The sequence below is a fragment of the Callorhinus ursinus genome, unplaced genomic scaffold, assembly GCF_003265705.2.
Source record: "Callorhinus ursinus isolate GAN/ISIS: 27379988/994484 unplaced genomic scaffold, GSC_fseal_2.0 scaffold7, whole genome shotgun sequence".
Taxonomy (NCBI): domain Eukaryota; kingdom Metazoa; phylum Chordata; class Mammalia; order Carnivora; family Otariidae; genus Callorhinus; species Callorhinus ursinus.
In genome coordinates this window covers 65,436,032-65,458,124 of record NW_027397069.1, presented here as the reverse complement: position 1 = coordinate 65,458,124, position 22,093 = coordinate 65,436,032, and positions in this window count along the sequence as shown.

The window sequence follows — 22,093 nt, the reverse complement described above, 5'->3', positions numbered from 1 at the left end:
GCTTCTCCTCTGACCCTCTTCCCTCTCGTGCTCTCTATCTCTCATTCTCTCTCTCTAATAAATAAATAAAATCTTTAAAAAAATAAAAAATAAAAAAATAAAAATAAAAAAATAAAACAGTCCTAATGACAATCAACTGTAGATAGCATTATAAATTATGATACATCTTCTCTCTCCTCCATCTCCAATCACACTAATTCTTTTCAGAGTTCTCTAATACACTGTCTAAATGTCTCTACTGGAAAATAAATCTTTTGTTCCTTTACTGATTCTCTTTATTCTCTCTTTTAGTGAATGAGCCACCCATACTGGACCATCCTCCCAATTTTGGATTTCAATGAAATACCACACACTATGAGACATAGATCTGGTTTCCTGAATGGCTGAAGGGACATAACAATATAACATAGAAGCACAAAGAGAAGTTGAAGGTGAAGCTTGACTAATGGCAAACAGGTAACAGAAGGGAGATGGGCGGGTAACATCCCCTCCTTTCTTCTATTGTGGACTACGTTGAGACATGTTTCCTTCTTGAAATCTTTCTGGAGAAGTCCCCTGCATCAAGTGAACTAAGCACCCAGCTTTGTCTCTGCTTTGCTTGTCCTGAAGCGTAGGTAGCACGACAAACATCACATCACATTATGCTGCCTACACCCTGCCTAGCCTCAATTTCCTCCTCCGTTACCCTCATTGCCCTGGGTCTGTACCTCTCAAATAAGGCGTTAGCCCTTAATTCTTGCATCCAGCTCTACTATCTGAAGAATCTGAGCTAAGACAATATCAATTTTTTTTTATTCCATACAGTAGAATACCATGAAGTCAACTAAAATGAAACAGTTCTATATGTACTGAAATGGAATTCATCAATCAATCCATCCATAGATAATTGAAAGAAAAAGAAAGAAGGAAGAAAGAGAAAGAAGAAGAAAGAAAGAAAGAAAGAAAGAAAGAAAGAAAGAAAGAAAGAAAGAAAGAAAGAAAGAAAGAAAGAAAGACAGAAAGAGTTGCTGCCAAAGAAGGTGAATCTGACCCAGAAAGGAAAGAAACGAGGCAGAAAGTGGATGACGACAGAAAACATGAGATCGAAGCTGCTATCGTGCGGATAATGAAATCCAGAAAGAAGATGCAGCACAATGTATTAGTAGCAGAGGTAACTCAGCAGTTGAAGGCTCGATTCTTACCAAGTCCAGTTGTTATTAAGAAACGTATTGAAGGACTTATTGAGAGAGAATATTTGGCACGAACACCTGAGGATCGCAAAGTATACACATATGTAGCATAAAATGCGTTCAGAAATTTGATTTATTCTTGGACTGTACTCTTCCGCATGGACTGAGAAGTTCTTTTAAATCATTAAATATTAAGACGACCATCTCTTCTATTAAATTACAATACATGTTCTAGGCCATTCAGATCAAGCCTTTACTCCCTTTGAGAGTTTTCAACATCAATTGATTGAGCTTCAGGCTTTACAACGTTTATCCCTGTAGAGATCATCTTTACAGTTCCTCGGGAAAATGTGAGTGTGCCGCGTTTTGTTTTCAATACTGTATGAAAACAGGAAAAAATAAAACAAAAATTTAGAAAATACAGCTCATTAAAATAAAATTGTTGGATTTCAAAAAAAAAAAAGAAAGAAAGAAAGAAAGAAAGAAAAGAATAAAGCATGGTGAAGAAGAATTTCTCTTGGCAAAAAAAAATTCTTGTATGATTAAAATATCTTTTGAAGAATACACAAATAAGAAATCACAATTATTTTCTCCAAGGTAGGTAATTGGGTGGTAGTTATTTTTCTTATATGCCATTATAAAACCTTTAAATTTTGTAGCTCTAGTTGTATTATTCATTAAAATTACTTTAAAAAAGAAATGAACAATTATCATGAAAAGAGATTTCACAAAATAAATGAGCGAGCAAGCAAAGTATTTTTATGTTTATACCCCAAGAATTTAAGACTCCTCTTTCAACAACTGATAAGTGTGAGAATGGTAAGCAGGACTGTGATGCTAGGTCTTAAAAACCATGTTGAGGTTGCTGAAATTTATTCTATGTACAATTGGAAGCCATATTAGCCCACTGAGTGACTTAACATAGAGAAGAGAATTCTCACTTTGACTGTCTGGTAAAAATGAATTAGCTGGGAAAAATATGGAAGCGGATCAATTAGATCATCAATTGTAATCAACAATTACAATTGTTGTAATAACCCAGGTTTGCATTAGGCTCTGACAAAAGAAGATGGGACAGGTAAACTGGGGGCTTTACATTTTATGTTTTTATGTAATTCTGTGAGCCATTGTGTGACTGTCAAAAATAGCAAATTATCTGGATCATATATCATACTTTTTGTCAAAACCATATCTCTATGCTCCTAACAATCATTTTAAATGACAGACAAGCCAGTCATATTTCACAAAGCATTTTTTCCCTTTTAGCTTATTATAATCTGTGTTACTGATTCTTATGACAATTAGTTTCTCAGAATCACTCTACATTTACAACATAATTTGAAGAGCTAAATGCTCTCATATTTTACCAAGAAATATATAAGTAATCTGATTCTACGGACTACTTCTGATCTCCTAGGAGATCACCATCATTAAGGGAACTATTGATTAAAGTATATGCTATCTTAGAAGGTTAAAATACTCCAGTCAGAGACACTGAAATAAGATAAAACAATATTTACATAAATCAATACTCAATACTCAAGCTTCTCAAGGATATAGTGTCTGTTATGCCTTGCTTGCCTTTGGAAGTAAATATCTTGATTTTCATTTTCCCCATTCTTTGGGCTGTACTTGTGTAGTCTCTCAGTTCTCAAAAGAAGAAAAGCTTTATGGAAAAATTAAAAATTCTTAAAAGAAAACCTTTGAAAGCCATGTTTGCCTACATTTTAAAAAAGGTGGGAGGTTAACATATATTGTAGACAATTATCCCCCAGTGATGTGACCAGTGAAAAAGAGGAATATGTTAAAGTATCTCCTAACAGTATTTTTAATTTTTTTAGGAAGAAATATACTTCCTCTTCAAGTTATATTACCAAGGATTAGGCTAAGAAATATCTCCACATTTATATGAAGCTGAACAGGCAGTTCTATTTCAAACAACTTACAGACAAAGGCCTTAATCAGAAACACAACAAAGAGAAGTGACAAGAGACTAAAAAACAAAATATGTTGACTTATGTCTATCAGATTAACACAGGTTCACGACAATATTTCTAATTTGGTAGGGGTTTTTTGGTAAATGTTTTGTGTGTGGTTTTCTTCTGAAAGATAAAAATGACATTTCCTTTATTTTTTGTTTTTTAGAAATTCATATTAGTTTACATTAGTTACTATAACAAATAAATCTCAAAATGTCTTTTGGCCCTAATATTGAAAAAGTTCACTTATGTGAATTTCCAAACAGAAATGCTATTCTTCTCCAAGCACCAATTTAGGGACCTGGGATCCTTTTATCCAGTTGTGTGGTCATCTTCAACACATAATTTCCAAAACTGCTGTGCTTATCTGCATCAAAGAGGTTGATAGGACAAGAGTATAGGGGAGGTATATAATATAAAAATATATATATTTATACATAAATATTATATATCATATATTATACATTATCTGTATCATACTATATATGTATATATATACATATATACATTTTATACATTACATTTTCTTTATCCATTCATTCATTGATGAACACAAGTTGTTTCCATTTCTTGGCTTTGTGATAATGCTTGAATAAATACGTGGGTGTAGATAATTATTTCATTTCCTTCAAATTATGCATCCAGAAGTAGGATTGATGGGTCATATGGTAATTCAACTTTTAATTTTTTGAGGAACCTCTATACTGTTTTCCTTAGTGGCTGCACCAATTTACATTCCCACCAGTAGCACACAAGGATTCCCTTTTCTGCCTTTCTTCACCAACACTTAATTATCTCATGTCTTGGGTGCCTGGGTGGCTCAGTTGGTTAAGCGACTGCCTTCGGCTCAGGTCATGATCCCGGAGTCCCCGGGATCGAGTCCCACATCGGGCTCCCTGCTCGGCAGGGAGTCTGCTCCTCCCTCTGACCCTCTTCCCTCTCGTGCTCTCTATCTCTCATTCTCTCTCTCTCAAATAAATAAATAAAATCTTTAAAAAAAAAATTATCTCATGTCTTTTTTCATGACAACCATTCTATAGAAGTGAGGTGATATCTCATTATGGTTTTGATTTGCATTTTCCTGATGATTAGTGATGCTGAGTACCTTTTCATGCATTAGTTTGGCCATATGCATGTCTTCTTTAGAAAAATATTGCTTCGGGTCCTCTGGCCATTTTTTATTAAATTATTAGGGTGACTTTTTTTTGTTCATTTGCTCTGCAATTCAGTAGTATGAGTTACTTAGTATTGTGGATAGTAACTCCTTTTCAGATATATGGTTTACAAATATGTTCTCCCATTTTATAGGTTACCTCATTATTCTGTTGACTGTTTCTTTTGCTGTGCAGAAGCATTTTAATTTGATGTAGTGTCACTTGTTTATTTTTGTTTTGCTGCTTGTACTTTTGGTATTATATCCAAAACAATTGTTGCCAAGACCCACAAGAAATTTTTCCATATATTTTCTTCTAGAAGTTCTAGGGTTTCAGGTATTACATTTAAGTCTCTAATTCATTTCAAGTTAATTTTTTTTATTATGTTCAGTTAGCCAACATATAGTACATCATTAGTTTTTGATGTAGTGTCCAATGATTCAATAGTTGCCTATAACACCCAGTGCTCATCACAACACATGCCCTCCTTTACACCCATTACCCAGCTACCCGATCCCCCCAACCCCCTCCCTTCTGTAACCCTCAGTTTTTTTTCCCCAGAGCCCAGAATCTCTCATGGTTTGTCTCCCTCTCTAATTTCTTCCCAGTTTTCCCTCCCTTCCCCTGTGGTCCTCTGTGCTCTTCCTTATGTTCCACATATGATAATTGTCTTTTTCTGCTTGACTTATTTCACTTAGCATAATCTCCTCCAGTTCCATCCATGATGATGCAAATGGTAGGTATTCATCCTTTCTTATGGCTGAGTAATATTCCATTGTATATATGAACCACATCTTTATCCATTCATCTGTTGATGGACATCTGGGATCTTTCCACAGTTTGGCTATTGTGGACATTGCTGCTATGAACATTGGGGTCCATGTGCCCCTTCTTTTCACTACATCTGTATCTTTGGGGTAAATACCAAGTAGTACAATTGCTGGGTTGTAGGGTAGCTTATTTTTAAAGTCTTGAGGATCCTCCATACCGTTTTCTAGAGTGGCTGTACCAGCTTGCATTCCCACCAACAGTGTAAGAGGGTTCCCCTTTCTCCACATCCTCACCAACATTTGTTGTTTCCTGTCTTGTTAATTTTTGCCATTCTAACTGGTATAAGGTGGTATCTCATTGTGGTTTTGATTTGTATTTCCCTGATGGCTAGTGATGTGGAATATTTTTTCATGTGTCTTTTAGCCATTTGGATGTCTTCTTTAGAGAAGTGTCTGTTCATGTCTTCTGCCCATTTCTTGACTGGATTATTTCTGTTGAGTTTGAGAAGTTCTTTATAGATCTTGGATACTAGCCCTTTATCTGTACTGTCATTTGCAAATATCTTCTCCCATTCCATGGGTTGCCTCTTAGTTTTGTTGACTGTTGCCTATGCTGTGCAGAAGCTTTTTATCCTGATGAAGTCCTAGAAGTTCATTTTTGCTTTTTAGAGACATGTCTTGAAAGAAGTTTCTGTGGTCGTTGTCAAAGAGGTTACTGCCTATATTCTACTCTAGGATTTTGATGGATTCCTGTCTCACGTTGAGGTCTTTCATCCATTTTGAGTTTATCTTTGTGTAGGGTGTATTTATGAGTGATGTAAGATAGACATCCAGTTTCATTTTTTTTCTCTAACTGGAAAATTTCAAATGTTGTCTTTGAGTTCACTGATTCTTTCTCTGTATGATCAAGTTTGTTGCTGAAGGTCCCTACTGAATTTTTCAGTTCTATCATTGTATTCTTCAGCTCCATGATTTCTGTTTGGTTCTTTTTTATGGTTTCTATTTCTTTATTAAATTCATTTTGTTCATGAATTGATTTCCATTTTGTTTAGTTATCTATATGTATTTTCTCTCATTTCAATTAGTTTAAGATGATTATTTTGAATGCTTTGTCAGGCAAACACTAAGTCTCCATTTCTTTGAAGGTGGTTACACATGCTTTATTAGTTTCCTTTGGTGGTGTCATATTTGTCTGATTCTTCATGATTCGCGTAGTCCTGTGCTGGTGTCAATACATTTGAGAGAAAACTTCTCTTCTGGTCTTTACAGACTGCTTTCAATAAATAAACACCTTTTCCTGTCCGTTCCCCAGGGTTATAAGGTTACATCTAGGACTGCAGTTATGCTGGGCTGGATCTGATTATAAGGCTATTACTGGATCTGCAGTAGAGTCTGTAGTTAGCAGGTTTGTTACTAGTGGCTCAAGTGGGCATAGATCCTGTCTGGTCTCTGGGTGGATGGAATGCTCCTACTAGCTTGTTTAGTGGGGTGCTGCTGGGACAAGGGCCCATTTCAGGATCCACAGTTGGATCTACAGACAGCCTGTTTTCAGGTACATGGCAGGTATGGCTCCTGCCAGATCCCTGGGAGGGCAGTTGTCTAGTCACCAAATGGGTACCCTGGTGGGCAGGACTGGCGTAGAACTTGCTAAGAGGGGCCAGAATCAAGTACCAAATCAATTTCAGGTTCCCATATCAACCTCCAAATTGAGGTCCACAGACGTGGCTCTGGAAGCACATCTCAGTGTGTCTCCCATGTGGTCTCTGGGTGGGATAGACTGGTCCCTGACCATTACTGGAAGGGCTGGAGCTAAGTGAAGGGCCCTTTTAGGATCTCCTGAGGCACAGGTGTGTCTCCTGCCTGATCCCTGTGCCAGAAAGACTTCTTGTGGACTGTAGCTGAGAAAGCCTAGAATCAAGTATAGTCCTCGTTCAGGACTTCCAGTGGTGCAGATGAGGGTGTCTCCCACTGGTGACCTGCACCAGCAGGGAACCATGGACTGTGGTTGAGAGGGGTTGGAGCCAAATATAAGGCCCTTTCAGGATCTCTAGAACATAGGAATGTTTCCTACTAACTCCCAGGGCTGGCAGGTCTAGTGATAGACTATAGCTGTAATATGATTGAAGCCGAGTACAGGACCCTTCAAGATATCCATGGATGCAGCCAGAAGTATCTCCTGCAGGGTCTCTGTGGTTGGGAGGCACTAAAGCCCAATATAGGGCCTTTTCAAAATCTCTGCGGTTGCAGATAAGAGTGTCTGTCACCTGCTAGGACCCTGGATCCTCAGGACTGCTAGCAGACTGTGACTGTGAAGGGGTTGGAGCTGCATATAGGGTCCTCTCAGGTCTCTGGAGATGCAGATAATAGTGTCTCCTGCAGGGTCCCTGTTCCAGAAAGACTATTTGTACAGTATGGTTGGGACAGGCTGGAGCCAAGTTACAGAACCCTTTTAGAATGTACAGTCTCAGAGTGCCTGGGTGGCTCAGTCGTTAAGCGTCTGCCTTCAGCTCAGGTCATGATCCCAGGGTGCTGGGATCAAGCCCCACATCGGGCTCCCTGCTCAGCGGGAAGCCTGCTTCTCCCTCTCCCACTCCCCTTGCTTGTGATCCCTCTCTTGCTCTCTCTGTCAAAATAAATAAAATCTAATACATAAATAAAAGAATGTACAGTCTGACTGAGTTTGGTAGGCTTACCTCCAAAGGCTTCTGGACTATAGCCAAGAGGGGCTTAATGTTGATTCATGGGCCACTTCAGGGTCCACAGTCAGGACAAAGGTCTGTAAATCTTTTACTAAACACACGGGTAGGTGTGACTGCTCCTCAGTCCCCTGACATATAGCACTAGCAACAGACTCAAAGCCAAATAGCCCTATAGCTGCATTCTCAGGGCTATGGAGCTGTTTCCATTTCTGTAGCCTGGACCAGTCAGTGAATAAGCTAACTTAGGTGTGAGCCTGCTTTCTTAAAACAGCTCTTGGTCTGGACCTGCACTAGGGTTTCACAGTCTCCTCCTTAGACCCCAAAGTTCCAGCAAAGCCACTTTTGTCTGTGGATGAACGCCAAATCATTGTTGCTGAGCAGAGAGACATACAAGCCACACCTTATCTGGCTATTTTGCTGATGTCACTCAGTCTTTTTTTTTTCTTTAAATAAATGTGTTTATTGTTCTTTAATAGAAAAGGAGTCATCATGTGTAGTGTTGAAGAAGAAAATAAAAATGAACAACAATGATCTTCTCTTTGCCAGTGGATAACATTTTAAAAAGTCATTTAGAGATGTGGCATAATCTTCAAGAATAGATAAGCAAGTTATGTCATGAAATATAGTATTATGTGCTTCAACAAATCAAGTTTGAAAAGTAATTCTCACAGTTGATAACTTTATGCCAGTACATGTTAAGGATACCAGCTCATACTGCTAACGTTGAGTGTGTTTTCTCAGTAAAGAATGTTGAATGGGCAAAGGGATCAAATAATTTTTATATAAACACTATACCAGTTATGTTAAAATGTAAATGGAACATATATGGCTCCTGCAAGGAATTTTATAAGCAAATTCTGCAAAACAAGGAACTGTTAAGCAGAGCTAAATTGGGGCAATATAATTAAAGAAGTATAGAATTCAGATATGTGTAATTTATTTTGGATGAACAATAACTTTGCAGTATTAGTGTGTCCTGAATAGTTTAGCTCAATACACATATGCATAGGCAGTTAAAAATAATTCAAATTTAACTAAGAATCCTGTATTTTTTTTGTTAAATTTGGCAATCCTACCTAATAACAAGTATTCACTCCCACAATTTATCTTTACCACTCTAAGGATTCACCAGTGTTGTGTTGTCAATCCTCCAAAAGCTAGTATGGTATAGTCGTTAAAAGCAACTATGGGAACCAAACTATTTGGGTTCAAATCCTGATTTTTCAGATGTCTCAACTTTCTTGTTACTTAACCTACCACATTCTCTATCCCTAAAGTAGAGGTGAAAATAGTTTCTACCTCAGGATTGACCGGTGTGTTAACACCTGGAACAGGCATTATTCATAGTATGCACCACACAAAGCATACTATTCAACATTCTTCAGTCTAGAGTCAAGGCTGTAAGTCCTACAAATACAGAGATTTTGCTTATCTGTATTTTGTATCCTCCAAATACTATGCATATAGTTGATAGTCAAGAATATTCTCTGAAGGAATCAATGAGCAAGATGTTAACAATTAACTGTGGCCCCTAAATTCTCTTCTGGATGCAATTCATAACACAGCCTGGTTGGAATTCATGGAATCACCATGTGAGCAGTATTGTCAGTACTAGGAAATATCCAGGTAAAAGGAAAAACATTATGTATGGGTCCTTAGGAGAGTCCTATGTAAATACGGGTGCCTGAAGTTAATTTGCCTTCAGGACACAGTGAGTGCTGTTTTAGGTGAATAAAACAATCAAGAATGAGGAAAAACACTGGAAAGAGCTTCCAGAGTTTTGGGGGCTCAGCCAAATGCAAAAAGTTTAACCAGGAACTATTCAACAAGGGTTAACTTCCCAGGCTGTTCACCTCTGGTTCACAATGAAATCCTTGTTTGTAGTCCATCGAATCCAAATGGACTGAAAGGGGACATACAGGAAGGGAAAGGTCCTGATTCACTGAATGGCATAGAGCAGAGGTTCTCAAATTTTTTGTGCATTAGAATCACCTTGAAGGTTTTTTAAAATGAAGATTCCTCAGGCCTCACCCCAGCTTCTCTTCTGGTTCTGTGGGTCTGGGATGGGGCTTGAGAATTTGTAATTCTAACAAGTTCCCAGGTAGATGCTGACGCTGCTAGCCAAAGGACCACACACGTGGAACTACTGGCCTAGAGGAAGAAGAGTGGAAGGCACCGAATCCCACAGAGATAAACAGTTTTCCTTTCCTCTTAGCTATCCATTCCTAATTTATTTAGAATCCTATTCACAAAGAGACGGTGCCCATTAAGGGCTATTTTACTATTTGAGGCAAGATTTTGCCTCTGCATTAAGATTTTAAATGAAATTTCTCCACAGGTAAACCAGCTAATTTCACATGCTGCAAAAAGGATGAAAGGGTGCTATGGGAAGCAGCATCTTAAGTTCAAATCTTCTGTAAATGGAGAGAGGAAATTTAAACTTAAAGCACCATATGTTGTAAATCAAGAACTGAAAAATGACCCGTGCAGGTTTGCCAAGCCAAAATGATTCCTGGTGTTCCCTCCCTACCCATGAAACGGTGAGCACAGCAACTAGAATCATTCATTCTCTGCCAAGAAGCTGTGCCGACAGCCCACATGGGGAGGCTTCAGTCAGGCCCAACTCTGCACAACAACTTCCTGAAAGGGGGCCCCTCCCATGACCTCTGTGCCCTCTTTGCCTCCAAATCCAACCCAACTTTCAGGACTCCAACTCAGGCCCTGCCTGCCCTCTTTCCTTTTCACTGAAAGCCAAAAGCAGTGAGAATCTAGACCAAGTACATCAGCATTTAAGTACATGCTTTTCTGAAAATATTCTCAGTTGTATATTTTTGTAGTCCACATTATACCAAACACAACATTCTTTTAGCAAGTAACATCTCCATCTTTTTCATTCTTAGTAAATTCAAAACCTGTAATGTTAACTGTCTTACACATTATTTTTCTAATAAACATCCAATACCTAAGTCTGACTTACATATATGTAGATATTCTGCTGAAAAATGAGACTTCTTATACCCACATAGAACAGAACAAGAACTAGAAAACCTGTGCCAGGTTCGCCTGTGCTAGTTAAATCCTTTTAACTCTTCATTCCAGGAAACTCTTGCCCAGGAAGAGAAAGCTATAAAATAATAATTGACATGGGTCTTTGTTTCAACAAACTCCTGAAAGCCAATTTGTCCTGGGCAAACAGTTCACTTGGCAAATAACAGTGAGTTAATCAAGATTCACTTCAAGCCTCTACCATTGCCATGTACACCAATCCCAAACTATATAAGGTCTTCAACTCTGCCCATTCCGTTTTTCCCACCATGAATGACCTGCCCTAAACCACATGGTTTATCTGATAAATATCCTCCCCTAACTTCTCTCTTCTGACAGGGATATCAGGTTGGTCTTCTTCCTTACTGCAGTAGGTCTAATAAATGCACCTTAGCATGAGCCACATTTTCTGATGGTCTTTCGGAAGTCAAACATGGATACTATCCATATAGTATATATGCTATCCAGAAGACTCATGTTATTCAAACACTAAGAGATCACTATTTTCCTCAACACACAATCTTTCTTCTCTTATATTAAGATGGAATTTTAGGTGACTGAGTTAAAAGCCCAGCAATTTGCGTATCATCCAGTGGTCTTCAAATATTTTATAAGGATTTTGTAAAACTATGTATAACTTGATAAAATTTTAAATTGGTATCTGAAATTTTCACAAGTTGCAAAGAATATAATTTCAAGCATCTTTTAAATGTTGACATTTCAAAATTAAGCTGTTACGTCACTGAAGCTGTCCTCTACTACATGTATCCCATAGAATAAAATACTATAGCCATTTGATATCATTTTCCACTAAAAAAAACATAAACAGTCTTAATAGAAACTTTATATTGTTCCTTGTACTTTTGAACTAGTATTTCCATTCTATTTTCCTCACATACTTTTATCTTAATGTAAGTTATTTTATGACTGAAAAAAATTTTATTTACCCTATTAAAACTTCTCTGCAATGAAACACAGTATAAATACAATATTGTTAAAAGTTAAATTTTTTAAAAATATTTATTTATTTATTTTGTGGAGAGCACACAAATTCGTGTGAGAGGGAAGGGGCAGAGGGAGAGGGAGACAGAAATTCTTAAGCAGGCTCCATGCCCAGCAGGGAGCCCAAATGGGAGCTCAATCCCACAACCCTGAGATCATGACCTGAGCCAAAATCAAGAGTCAGCCACTTAACTGACTGAGCCACTCAGGTGCCCTTAAAAGTTAAATTTCTTATGATCAAAAGGATATACAAGTTTATGAGGTTATTGTAACAATTGTGGGTAAATGGCTCGTTAAAACAACAAATATATTACCAATTTTGATAATTATTAACTTAAATGTAAAATTTATTGTAAATTAATCTTTAATTAGATAGCTGGGTCTTGGCACCTGGGTGGTTCAGTGTGTTAAGTGTCTGCCTTTGGCTCAGGTCATGATCCTGGGGTCCGGGGATCAAGCCCCATGTCAGGCTTCCTGCTCAGTGGGGAGTCTGCGTCTCCCTTTCCCTCGCCCCTCCCCACTTGTGTTCTCTCTTGCTCTCTCTCAAATAAATAAATAAAAATCTTTATTAAAAAACAGATAGTTGGGCCTCTGTTTTTAATTAATTCATGTATCCATGCACTAATATAATCCTGGAATGAGACAGGGTATAATATCAATTATTCCTATTTTTCACATTCTATTGATATAAGCTCCAAGGAAACCCTGTTACTTACTTACGTACATACATACATAGGAGTAGAAGGTGGTTTTTGTTTTTAAATAGCTATAACAATCCTTTTCATTCCTTTTAAAAATATGCCAAAATTCATATAGTGACAAAGCATGAAATATTTTTTCAAGAGTGGGCAAAACGTTGATAAGTTTTGAAGCTGGATGATGGGTGTGTGGGAATTCATTATAAAGGTCTCACTACCTTTGTGTATGATTGAAAATCTCCACAAAATTATGTTTTAAAAATTACTTTTATAATCTACCAGTTGATAACTTCATTAGGTTCCCCTTAAATTTTGTTGAAAGTGAAGAATTAGAAACCTATGACTTGCAAAGTGATTCATTAGTCATTAGAATCATTTATTTTCCCAAGACAAAAATCAATATTTTCAATTATCATATTGTTTGGCATTCTTACAATTTTTTACACATCAGGGAAATGCATCATGTTAAAATATGGGCAGGTGAAAGATAATGTTTCTTTTGTAAATTTGGAGAAGGGCAATTGTGAAAGGAAGAGAGATAAAAGCTACCTCTCACCACAAGGTTGTTCTGGGCAGAAATTTAGGGAACACCACATGAAGAAAAGTGAAGATCTTATCAATTTCCTTAAAATTCTCTTTCCCAAGAGGGGCTTTAAGTAGACCTAGGACTTTGCATAATAATTTGAAAGCTGGGGTTCTAAGCCACATTTCTCTCCCCATCACCTACTTCCACCTATCCATATCTGTTTGTATCTGCATGGCAGCTTTGCTTTTCTAACTAGAGGGGTACTGGGGTGTTTTATTTGAGGGGAAGTCCTGGTGTCTATCCCAAACCAGCCACCTCAACTAGGTTTGAGCCCTTATGATTGAAGAGATAAAGGATAGAAACTTTTCATGATACTTGGTGAAATGCCAGTTAATGGGTGAGCAAAGAAGGGTAGAAGCCAATGGGGTACAGTTGATTAAAGGCTTTGTGGGATCCTGAGTCCAACAGAGCTTCTAGATGCTGATGGTAAAATAGATCAGAGAGAAAGAGTTAAAACCCATGTCTAGAGTAGGTAGCTTTGGGAACAACTAGACATGGCATCTTTAGCAGAAACACTGTGAGTTTTAACCTAGGTAATAAGAGGGGCATAGGAACTTAAGCTATTATCATTTTGTCATTTGGTTCATTTTGTAATCACAGGTTATTGATGCCTAGAATTAGAATTATTCTAGGAAAATGAGTTTTATCAAAAGTGGTAATATGTTTCAACATTCTCTAAAAATCTAAGATTCCCCAGAGGGCTTAGCACCATCATGGGAAGGCATCTATTTCTCCTTAAACAAGGGCAATTCCAGTTTTTTTTAGTTTTGTATATTGAGACTTGACCTAAAGTTTCATTTGGAAGAAACGTTAGTTCTACTTCTACTTAGTTTATAGGAAAGTACATCAGTTTTGGAAGTAAGACTTCCATGTCTAACCCTGGAGAAGTTATCAAAACTCTTTGACCCTGGTTATCTGTAAAATGGGAACAACTGTACATTCTATTTAGTGTTATTATATAAAGCTACTTTTTAAAAATTAATACATCTTAAGTGCAGTGTATTTAAAATGTTCCCTATTAGGTATGACTTAGCAGTTGTGAAACTACTTTATATATATTTGGGTTCAACAATAAAGTACATGCATTGTAGGTAATGAGAATTCAATTTCTCACTATCAGAAAAAAAATGATAAAGCCTGTGGAGGCATCAGCATCAACACATAGTTTAACAGATTTTGGATAAAGAGATGGATGCATGGATGGATGGATGGACAGACAGACAGAAGGATAGACTGTATCTAATACTAACATTGGTTAGTATTCATGCATTTATTCCACTGCTCTATCTCCTGAGACAGTCAAGAAACAGGGATACCCCAGGAGCACTGAGCACATCTAGTGCCCAGATCTTGATTTCTAAATATAATTCTTCAATAAAAAACTGGGGTGCCTCAGGTAAGTGGTTGATTCCAGGGCTGGGGCAAGGAAAATATATAAGGAGCTTGGAGAATTTTGTGGTGCCAGACATTAAGAAAGTACTAAGAAAAGAAAATTTGTGTAGGGAGGTGGGGCATGTAAAAGGAATACATAGTCCAACCGGAAAGAGCCCCCTCAAGGGCCAAAGCTGGAAAATTTTGAGGAATTATATAAATAATGATAGTACTGGATTAAAACCCAAAGAATAAAATAAATATGCATGAATCCAAATGGACATAAATAACTGGATAAATGAATAAAAGGGGGAGAAAAGACAAGTCTTCCTTAAAGAAGCATTCCAATTATATGTAGAAGGAATGATGAAAATAGAAAATCATCATTAGACACCATAGAAATAATTACTGTAGGTAAAATCCACTAACAGATGTTGAAATTAGTGGGTAAAGGTTTAAGAAGAAACAGGATATTTGCATAGTTTTAGAGATTCTCTTCTCAACTATTTATTAATTACAATGGGAAAAGTAGTCATTGTGCAGTGGAGAAACCTGGCAGACACTATCTTAAACAACACCTTGTAAGGGCATTTGAAAAATGGACTGGGGTGTTTTTTAATTTTTTGTAAGTAGTGGGTAGGTGGGTATTGTCAAGATTCAGCGAAAAAGGCTAAGGATGCTACATGCCCTGCAGGGAGTAGAATAGTCATACATGATGAATTCTACTGCCTTCTGCACAACTTTCAGGTGTGAAATCATGTTGATGGGGCATTTTACATAGAATGGATGTGAAAAGCCATTTTATGATCTTTAGGTATCCAAACTGACTCTGTTCTACACAGAAGCACAACAGATTTTTAGCCTGGTGTTAAAAATTCATTGAATTCAACTGCCATATAGATCAAGGAAAGACTGTACTTTGTTTTGCTTAAGAAAGAGTTGTTCATTTCAGAAAATAACTGATGGCCATGTTTGAGTCACTTCTAAAAAGTATTGTTCTAAAGTCATAGTCATTCTATGCTTAGTGCAAGCACATGAGAACCTGAAATCTTCTAGTATAGTTGTACATGAACATTTATATAGTGAAATACATAATATCTGATTAGAAATTACCAGTCTTCACTTTGTATTATATTACAATTAAGTTAGTATACTGACTTAGATGAAAGTATATGTAGCTGGCAGATTATAACATCTTCAGCTCAGGATGTAAAAAGGATGTAAAACATTTTTAAAAGTAATTTAATCAACAAATGGTCCTGGAACAAGTGGATATCTACATGCAAAGTAAGGGTTTGGACCTCTCCCTCATACTATATGTATTTAGTGTGTGTGTGTGTGTGTGTGTGTGTGTATATATAAAATTTATAGATATAAATTAACTCAAAATAGATCAACACCTAAATAAAACAGTGAAAACCATAAAAATCTTAAAAGGAGGCATCGGGGTCAGTCTTCATGACCTTGAATGTGGCAATGGATTTTTAGATATGTAACCAAAAGCATGAACAATGAAAGAAAAAAATAAAGTGGACTTATAAAATTAAAACCTTTTGTGCATCAAAGGACATGATCAGGAAAGTAAAAAAAAAAAAAAGAACCTACAGAATGGGAGAAAATATTTGTAAATCATATATCTGCTAAGGTTACAGTATTTAGAATATTAAAAAAAAACCTCTCATGACTCAACAATAAAAAGACAACTGCATTAAAAATGGTCAAAGGATGTGAATAGACATTTCTTCAAAAAAGACATACAAGTGGCCATGGAAAGATGCTCAATATCATATTCACCAGGAAAATGTAAATCAAAACAGTAAGATATAATTCACACCTATTTAGATGGTTATAATTCTTCCCATTTTTATTGCAAAATATACAGAACATAAAATTTACCATCTGAACTGTTTTTAAATGTACAGTTCAGTGGTATTAAATACATTCATAATGTTGTGCTACCATCACCACCATCCACCTCCAAAACTCTTTTTCATCCTCCAAAACTGAAACTATTACCTGTTAAAACAATAATATTCCCAATTCCCTCAGCATTCTGAACCATCATTCTACTTCCTGCTTCTACGAATTTGACCACTCTAGGCATCTCAAATTAGTAGAATCATATGGCATTCGTCTTTTTGTGATTGGCTTATTTCACTTAGTAAATGTTCTAAAAGTTCATCCATGTTGTAGTATGTGTCAGAACTTCCTTCTTTTATAAATGCTGAATAATATCTCATTATAAGTATGTAGCACACCTTGCTTATCCTCTCATCCACAGGTGGACACTGGAATTGCTTCCATGTTTTAGCTATCTTTAATAATGCTTCTACAAACACAGGTATACAAACATCTATTCAAGACACTATTTTCAATTGTGGAGAGTATATACCCAGTGGAATTGCTAGATCATATGGTATTCTATTTTTTTTTTTTGAAAATTAAACTGTTTCCACAGCAGCTGCACCATTTTACACTCCCACCAACAGTGTACAGGGCTCCAATTTTTCCACATCTTCACCAGCACTTGTTATTTTCTGTCTTTTTTTCCTTGATAGTAACCATTCTAATGGGTGTGAGGTGGTGTCTCATGGTGGATTTCTTCTGGAAGAATAACTGACATGTAATACTAGTACTAGTTTCAGGTGTACAACATAGTGATTTGATATTTATAAACATTACAAAATGGTCACAACAATAATTCCAGTTACCACCTGTCACCATACAAAGTTGTTACAATATAATTGGCTATATTCCATATTCTATACATTATATCTCTGTCTCATTTATTTTACAACTGGAAGATTGTACCTCTTAATCCCTTTCACCTATTTTGTCCAACACCCCCCACCTCTCCTCTGCAACAGTTTATTCTCTGTATCTATGAGTCTGTCCCTGTTTTACTTTCTTTGTTCTGTTTTTTCTTTTAGATTCCATATATAAGTGATATCCTATGGTATTTGTCTTTAACTTAGTTCACTTAGCATAATACACTGTAGGTCATCTTTCTTATTAAAATGACAAGATTTCATTCTTTTTATAGCTGTGTAATAGCCCACTGTATGTCTGTAGATAGATTCTATCAATCTACCTATTTATCTATCTATACACCACTTCTTTCTTATCCATTCATCCATCAAAAGGACACAAATTGGGCTGCTTCCATGTATTTGCTATTGCAAATAATGTTGCAATGAACACAGGAATGCATATGTCTTTTTGAATTAGTGCTTTCAGTTTTTTTCCAAGGAATACCTAGAAATGGAATTGCTGAATCATATGGTGGTTATAGTTTTAACTTTTTGAGGAATCTCCATACTGTCTTTCATAGTGGCTTTACCAATTTACATTCCCACCAACAGTGCATGGGGGTTCCCTTTTCTTCACATCCTCACCAACACTTTTATATATATATATCATAGCCACTTTGACAGGTATGAGGTGATATTTCACTGTAGTTTTGATTTGAATTTCCCTGATGGTTGGTGATGTTGAGCATCTTCTCATGTGCCTCTATGTCTACTTTGGAAAAATACCTATTCAATAGTTCCCTGCCCATTTTTTAATTGGATTGTTTGGGATTTTTTTGATATTGAGTTCTATGAGTTTTTACAGATTTTGGATAGTAACCCTTTATCTGATATGTCATTTGTGAATATCCTCTCCTATTTAGTAGGATGCCTTTTAATTTTTTTATGGTTTCCTTTTGTGGTTCAAAAGCTTTTTAGTTTGATATAGTCCCACTTGTTCATTTTTGATTTTGTTGTCCTTGCCTGAGGAAACAAATCCAAAAGAAAATACTGCTAAGACTGATGTCAAGGAGCTTACTGCCTGTTTTCTTCTAGGGATTTTACTGTTTTAGGTCTTATATTTAAGTCTTTAATCCATTTTGAGTTTAATTTAATATATATAAAAAAGTAGGCCAGTTTCACTCTTTGGCATGTGGCTGCCCATTTTCCACCAGTATTTACTGAAGAAATTAATTAGTAATTAAAATTTCCCAACAAACACATTTCCAGGACCAGATGGCTTACAGGTGAATTCTGTCAAGCACTTAGAGAAGAATTACTACCTGCCTTTCTCCAAGTATTTAAAAAATTGGAGAGAAAATAATGCTTCAAAAAATTGAAAAGAAAAAAATGCTTCCAAGCTCATTCTATGAGGCCAGTATTACCCTGATAACTAAACCAAAGACATTACAGAACAAGAAAATTACAAGCCAACATTCCTGATGAACATAGATGCAAAAATCCTCAACAAAATATTAGCAAATCCAATTTAACAATACATTAAAAGGATCATACACCATGACCAAGTGGAATTTACTCAGGGATGCAAAGATGGTTCAATATCCACAAATCAACTTGATATACCACATTAAAAAATGAGGAGTAAAAATCATATGATCAACTCAATAGATGCAGAAAAAGCATTTGACAAAATTCAACATTCATTTATGATTAAAACTTGATGTGCATTTCCCTAATTGTTAATGATGCTGAGCATCTATACATGTGCTTATTGCTATTTGTATATCTTTTCTGGAGAAATGTCAATTGAAGTTTTTCACTTATTTTTAAATTGGGCTGTTAGGGTTTTTGTTGTGGAGTTGTAGAAATTAATTATATATTCTAGATATTAATCCTTTGTCAGATATATGATTTGCAAGTATTTTCTCCTATTCTCTGGGTGGTTTTTTATTCTGTTGATAATGTCTTTTGAAGCAATAAATCATAATTTTCATAAAGTCCAATTAGTCTATTTTTTCTTTTGTTGGCTGTGCCTTAATGTCATACTCAATAAATCATTGCCAAATCCAATATCATAAAGCTTTTGCACTGTTTTTTTTATAAGAACTTTTAGTTGTGGTTCTTACATGTAGATCTTTGATCTTTTTGAGTTAATTGTTGTATATGATGTGAGGTATGGGATCAACTTTATTCTTTTGCATATGGATACCGATATGTACCATTTGTTGGAAGGACTGTCCTTTCCCCATTGAACAGTCTTAGCACCCTTTTCAAAAATCATTTGACCATTAATGCAAGAGTTTATTTCTGGATTCTTTACTGCTGCATTTGTCACATGCCTGTCATTGAGATTTTTATAAAGGCTAAATTGAATCTGCAGATCACTTTGGGTAGTATTCACATTTTTTAAAATTTTTTATTGTTATGTTAATCACCATATATTACATAATTTGTTTTGGTGTAGTGTTCCATGATTCATTGTTTGTTCATAACACCCAGTGCTCCATGCAGAATGTGTCCTCTTCAATACCCATCACCAGGCTAACCCATCCCCCTACCCTCCTCCCCTCTAGAAACCTCAGTTTGTTTTTCAGAGTCCATCATCACTCCTGGTTCGTCTCCCCCTCTGACTTACTCCCCTTCATTCTTCCTCTCCTGCTATCTTCTTCTTTTTCTTTTTTCTTAAAATATGTTGCGTTATTTGTTTCAGAAGTACAGATCTGTGATTCAACAGTCTTTTAACCCACAAACATGGGATGTGTTTTCACTTATTAATGTTTTAATTTATACAGCAATGTTTTGTAGTTTTTATTGTACAAGTCTCATCGTGATTAATTCCTAAGTATTCTATACTTGCTGATACTATTACAAATAGAATGTTTTCTTAATTTCCTTTTGGATTGTTCACTGTTAGTTCAAGGAAATGAAACTGATTTTCTGTATGCTTAATTTGTATCCTACCTCTTTCCCGAATTTGTTTATTAGTTCTAACAGGGATTTGTCTGTATGTGTAGAATCTTTAGGGTTTTCTGTATATAAGGTTATAACATCTGCAAAGAGATAACTTTACTTCTTCCTTTCCAATTTGGTTGCCTTTCATTTCTTTTCCTTGCCTAACTGTTCCAGTTAGAACTTCCAGTACTATGTTGAATAAAAGTGGTAAATGTGGACATCCTTGTTCCTGATCTTAGAGGCAAAGCTTTCACTCTTTTACCATTGAGTATTATGTTTGCTGTTTTTCATATATGGTTTTTATTATGTGGAAATAGTTTTCTTCTATTTTTTTTAATCATAAAAGGGAGTTGAATTTTGTCCAATGCTTTCTCTTCATCAATCCTCTTATTAGTTATAGGTCTATTTAGATTTTCTATTTCTTTGTGATTCAGTCTTGGTAGGTTTTATGTTTCTAGGAATTTGTCCATTTCATTTGGGTTATCCAATTTGTTGGCATACAATTGTTCAAAGTACTCTCTTCTAATCCTTTCTATTTCTGTAGAATGGGTATTAATACACTTGCTTTAATTTCTGATAATAGTAGTGTGAGTATTCTTTCTAAAATTTTTTAATTGAAGTATAGTGGACACACAATGTTACATTAGTTTCAGGGTACAACATGGTGATTCAGCAAGTATATACATTATGCTATGCTCACCACATGTGTAGCTACCATCTCTCACCATATATCACTACTATAATACCATCAACTATGTTCCCCATGCTGTGTCTTTTATTCCTGTAACTTATTCATTCTATAACTGGAATCCTCTATCTCCCAATTTATGCATTGTGCCCTGTATTTCCCCTTTATGCATTTTGCCCTTCTTTCTTCTTTTCTTACTTCATCTAGCTAAAGATTTGTCAATATCTTGATCTTTTCAAAGATCAACCAACTTTTGGGTTTACTAATTTTCTCTATCATTGCTCTAATCATTAGCATTTACCTCCTTCTACTAATATTGGATTTACCTTACTTTTTCTTTTTCTAGTCCTCAAGTTGTAAAATTAGTTTGTTGATTTGGATTTTTTTTTAATTTTTTTATTGTTATGTTAATCACCATATATAACATCATTAGTTTTTGATGTAGTGTTCCATGATTCATTGTTTGTGCATAGCATCCAGTGCGCCATGCAGAATGTGCCCCCTTTAATACCCATCACCAGGCTAACCCATCCCTCACCCTCCTCCCCTCTAGAACCCTCAGTTTGTTTTTCAGAGTCCATCGTCTCTCATGCTTTGTCTCCCCGTCTAACTTACTCCCCTTCATTCTTTTTTTTTTAAAGATTTTATTTATTTATTTGAGAGAGAGAGAATAAGAGAGAGAGAGCATGAGAGGGAAGAGGGTCAGAGGGAGAAGCAGATTCCCTGCTGAGCAGGGAGCCCGATGTGGGACCCAATCCCGGGACTCCAGGATCATGATCTGAGCGGAAGGCAGTTGCTTAACCAACTGAGCCACCCAGGTGCTCTCCCCTTCATTCTTCCCCTCCTGCTATCTTCTTCTTTTTTCTTTTTTTTAAAGATTTTTTATTTATTTATTTGAGAGAGACACAGCGAGAGAGGGAACACGAGCAGAGGGAGTGGGAGAGGGAGAAGCAGGCTTCCCGCTGAGCAGGGAGCCCGATGCGGGGCTCGATCCCAGGACCCTGGGATCACGACCGGAGCTGAAGGCAGTCGCTTAACCAACTGAGCCACCCGGGCGCCCCCTTTTTTTTTTTCTTAACATATGATGCATTATTTGTTTCAGAAGTATAGATCTGTGATTCAACAGTCTTGCACAATTCACAGCGCTCACCATAGCACATACCCTACCCAATGTCAATCACCCAGCCACCCCATCCCTCCCACCCCCCACCACTCCAGCAACCCTCAGTT